Here is a 5,175-nt window from a genome sequence, read left to right on the forward strand (position 1 = left end):
GTGGGGCTTCTGTGATGAACTCAAGAGAAGCCTGTTAGTATACTAATAACTAGCAAGTTAGAAGAGGAGTATAGGCTATACCAGCATCTCAAGCCTGAGTCTCCGGAAAATGAGTGGCTACGGGCATTTCCCCAAGCATGGGCAGAAACTGGGGGAATGGGACTGGCAAAACATCGTCCTCCAATCTTTGTGGAACTCAAAGCCGGAGCTGATCCAGTAAGAGTTCACTAGTACCCTATGTCACTAGAAGCAAAGAAGGGGATCACGCCTCACATCAGAAAATTGTTAGATTTAGGAGTTCTGAAGCCCATCCAGTCAGCCTGGAATACTCCACTGTTGGCCTGTAAAAAAGCCTAATTCTAATGATTACAGACCAGTGCAAGACTTGAGAGAAATTAACAAGAGAGTAATGGACATTCATCCAACAGTCCCAAACCCGTATACCCTGCTGAGCTCCCTGTCACCGAGCCATGTATGGTATACTGTGTTGGATCTAAAGGATGCTTTCTTTAGCCTGCCCTTAGCCCCACAGAGCCAAAGCTACTTTGCATTTACTTGGCACGATCCTGAAATTGGGATAAGCGGTCAATTGACCTGGACCAGGCTGCCTCAAGGATTCAAGAATTCGCCTGCCATCTTTGATGAGGCATTACATGAAGACCTGAGTGAGTACCGCTCCAAAAATACTGGAATAAGTCTATTGCAATATGTAGATGATTTGTTAATAGCCGCTCCGACAAAAATAGCTGTCTAAAGGGAACAGCTAGGCTCTTAAAGACTCTTGGCAATTTGGGCTATAGGGCCTCCACTAAAAAGGCACAAATTTGTAAACCTGAAGTCACCTACCTGGGCTTCATATTAAAACAGGGCAAGCGTTGGCTGTCAGATGCACGTAAAGAGACTGTGCTAAAAATTCCTGTGCCTAAGTCAGCCAGACAAGTCAGAGAGTTCCTGGGAACAGTGGGCTTTTGCCAGCTGTGGATACCTGGGTTTGCTGAGATGGCCAAGCCTCTATATGAAGCCACCAAAAACCTCCCAGAATTTCATTGGACTGAGCAGATGCAAAAAGCCTTTGAGGCAATCAAGAAAAGCCTTCTAGAAGCTCCAGCCTTAGGTCTACCTGACGTGAATAAACCATTCACATTGTTCGTGGCTGAAAAGAAAGGAATAGCAAAAGGGGTGCTCACCCAGCCAATTGGGCCCTGGAGACAGCTGGTCGCCTACTTGTCAAAGAAATTGGATCCTGTCGCCGCTGGGTGGCCTCCGTGCTTAAGAATAATAGCTGCAGTAGCAGATAATAATAGCTGCAGATAAGTTGACTCTGGGACCTGACTGTGGCCACTATGCACTGTCCGGGTCACCAAAAGGGAGTTGATTCGGTGACTAGAGGGAATAATCTGGCCGACCAGGCAGCTAAGGAAGGAGCCCTCCAGCCCAGAGCAGAAGTATTGACTCTAGTAGACCCAGGACCACAAGCTTTGCCTCCTGTACCCCAGTATTCCCAAGAAGACTTGGAGTAGATAAAGAAAATTCCCATGGCCCACAAAAACCCGGACAGAGAAGGAAACAATGACTGGTGGAAAACTGGTGAAGGGAAACTTATCTTGCCACAAGGGCTGGGTAAGGGGATCCTTAAAAGAGTCCACCGAGCTTCTCACATGGGAACCCGAAGAATGCAGAACTTGCTCCTATACTCCAAAGTGAAAATTAGACAAGGAAATCAACTTATTGAAGATATTGTTAAAAATTGCAAGGCCTGTCAGCTTACCAATGTCCCCAATCAACAAAGCATGACTAAAGGAGCTCACTTCCGTGGGGATAGGCCAGGCGTGTATTGGGAAGTAGATTTCACAGAAATTAAACCTGGAAAATTTGGATACAAATATTTGCTAGTCTTTGTAGACACCTTTTCAGGATGGGTGGAAACCTATCCAACAAAACATGAGACTGCGAATGTAGTGGCTAAGAAGATCCTGGAAGAAATCCTACCCAGGTATGGCTTCCCATCCACCATTGGGCTGGACAACGGACCGGCTTTTGTCTCAAAAGTAAGTCAGGGAATAGCCGCTGCACTGGGGATGGATTGGAAATTGCATTGTGCTTATAGACCCCAGAGTTCAGGACAGGTAGAGAGAATGAATCAGACTCTGAAAGAGACCTTAACTAAATTGGCCTTAGAGACTGGCGCAGACTGGGTGTCACTCCTTCCTTTTGCTCTGCTTAGAGTAAGAAATTCTCCCTATCAGCTTGGCTTTACTCCTTTTGAAATAACGTACGGGTACCCCCCGCCCATTATCCCTAGCCTTCAGACTGAATTGCTTGCTGATTTGGATCATACTGAATTTTTGTGTAAACTTGACTATTTGCAGCTCGTGCACAAGAAAATGTGGCCCCAACTTAAGGCATTATATGATTCCGCTTCTATCCCTACCCCCATTTATTCAGACCAGGGGATTGGGTGTTTGCCGGGCTCGGGTCGCCTCCCCTGGTGCAGGGATTCAGGCTCAGCTATGCTTCTAACAGCTCCCTTTCTCACCCTCTCCCCTGGTCACCCGACCCGCAGGTAAGTCCAGGGTGGAGTGGGGGGCCCAGGAAAGACCTCAGATGCACGCGGTCGTACGAGATCGCTTTACCTCCCTCCTTACCCATGAAGAAAGCCAGGCATACTCGGACCTCGGAGACGCTTCGTGAGCAATCTGATTTATTAGGGCGGGGGCAGGGGCTAATGGTAGAAAGGGAGGAGAGAAGGCTGATTGGCCAGGATGCTGATGGGCTGGTGAGCTTGCCATAGGACCCGCCCATGAGCTAACGTCACTCGGAAAGCACCAGGCCAGGGGGAGACTGGGGGCGCATGGGCTGGAGAGAAAGTTTGGGGGCTGTTCGCAAAGCCGGTTCTTCTGGTTCCGGACCCAGAGAATTGTGGCCTGCTTCCACATTCCCCAGGGCTGGGGAAAGGGCGGCATATCGGGCGCACTCCCAATGCCCATCCCCCATCAAGTCCAAAGGCTGGACCCCAACAGGTTTGTGGAGGTACAGGAAAGTGCTGACTAGCTCTCTCAACCTCTCCCTCTCCCTCTCTCCTCCCTCCCTCCCTCCCTTCCTCCCCCCCCCCTCTCTTTCTTTCTTTTATCTTGAGAGAGGATCTCACTATGAAGCTCAGGTTGGCTTACAACTCACTATGAAAGGCTTTGAACTTGTGATCCTTCTGCCCAGGCTCCCAACAAGGTTATATACCCAGCTGAAATTAGTAACTATAAAACCATATACATTTTGTCAAAACTTGCAAAATTTCTCATTTGAGATATAAGAAAATATAGGTACTGAGGAAAGATAGCGCCGATAGAATAGGGAGGCGCCCCGACTCGCTCCAACGGAATAGTGAGCTGGGAACTCCAACACCCAACACCCCATCAGGAACCCAGCAAAACCAGCAGCCAGAAGCAGTGGAGAAACGCAGGAAAACAAAAAGGAGCAAAAAAGAAGAACCGAAAACCTACACGGAGCCGGAGATTCACCAGGGCACCCTCCCCCCACCAGCCAACCCTGGCCCAAACAGGGTCAGGCTGGGAAAGGGGAACCCGGCGATCGGCAGACAGGTTGCCAGGAGCGCAGAATTCATATAGTGGGAGACCCCACGGACACAAGGCAGGGTGCGGACCAAGACACACACCGGCAGCGACGAGAAGTTCGGGTCCACACCGGGTTTGGACAAGGGAACCCAGCACGGCAGAAATCGGGAACCAGGGAAGCCACCACGACACTTAGCCAACCCCTGGAGGGCCAATGGCTGTGCGGGACACACACACAAAGCAGCAAAAGTGAGTGCCCCATTATCCCCTCCCCCAACGGGAGACCAGCTATCTGAGACCCAAGCCTGACAAAGAAGCTAGATCTCCCTCCCTCCCTCCCCCTCCCCCACCCCTGAGGGAACAAAGAATCCCCAAATCAGGCGGGGAAGCTCCCATCAGGCGCTGGGAAGTCAGTTTAACAGGGGAAGGGCGCAGCATCACCAACACCCCACAGGTTCCTGAACTGGCAGAACCGGCCCCGCCCCCTTCCCAACAGGGGCCGGGAGATGGCCAGTTGTGCAAACCCCACCCGAGGCGCCTGGACCTCGCAGACACTTACAACTAAAATCACAGGTGCTGGTGGGCAATACCAGCCCAGCAGGGTCACCTGAGCCTGATCACATCCCCCCCTCACAGCGGAGGTGAGGTCTGAAGGTGCCAAGCCACACCCGGACAGTCGATCCCACTGGGCCCCACACATACCCCCCCCCAACGGACTCGCGGGACGGCACAAGCACAACCCAACAACCCGGGACTTGCTCTGGGAGGCATATCCCGCCAAAGTGCCTGTTGCAGTGGATGCACAGCGTACAGGAGGGCGGGGCCTCCGGCGACAGCGCCTGCTCTGGTAGGCATACCCTGCACTGGTGGGTGGGGCCACAGCAGCAGCACCTGCTGCCGTAGTCACGCCTACACAGGAGGGAGGGAAGAGCTACAAACCAAACCTGAGAAGCCATCCAGATCTCCAGATGCGGAAATCACAAAGAAACATAACTCAGTTCATCAAAGGGCAAGCCAACTCACCAGCTCCAAAAAGCAGCACGACTGAAGAGGAGATGGAGACTAAAAAAGCAAATGAGGCCATGTTAACAGGAATGATCGAAAGCGTCAGAAATGAAATCAGAAAACAACTCCAGGAATTTAGAGCGGAAATCTGGAAGGACACCCAGGAAGCCAAGAAAGAAATGGAAGCAAAACTGGATACAATGCAAGCCTGCTTTAAAGAAATGGAAGCAAAAATGGATACAATGCAAGCTGCCTTTAAAGAAAATCTCCACATCCTGAGAATTGAAATGCATGAAAAAATAGATTTAAAATACAACTCTTTAAAGGAAGAAATCTCCACGATCAGAGCTGATATGACAACCATAAATAGCTCTCTGACATCCATAAACTCCGCAATTGAAACCATAACACAAAGAGTGGACCATATAGAATCCAGAATCTCTCGCCTGGACGATGAAGCAGCTGACAACAACCAGAAAATAACCACACTCCAAGAAAAGGTGAAGCTTCAGGGCAGACTAATCCAGGAACTAATGGACAAAGACAAGAGATATAATCTGCGCATAATTGGAATAGAAGAAGGAGCCAAATACCAGAGCAG

The sequence above is a fragment of the Perognathus longimembris genome, chromosome 1 (assembly GCF_023159225.1).
Source record: "Perognathus longimembris pacificus isolate PPM17 chromosome 1, ASM2315922v1, whole genome shotgun sequence".
NCBI classification, from domain to species: Eukaryota; Metazoa; Chordata; class Mammalia; order Rodentia; family Heteromyidae; genus Perognathus; species Perognathus longimembris.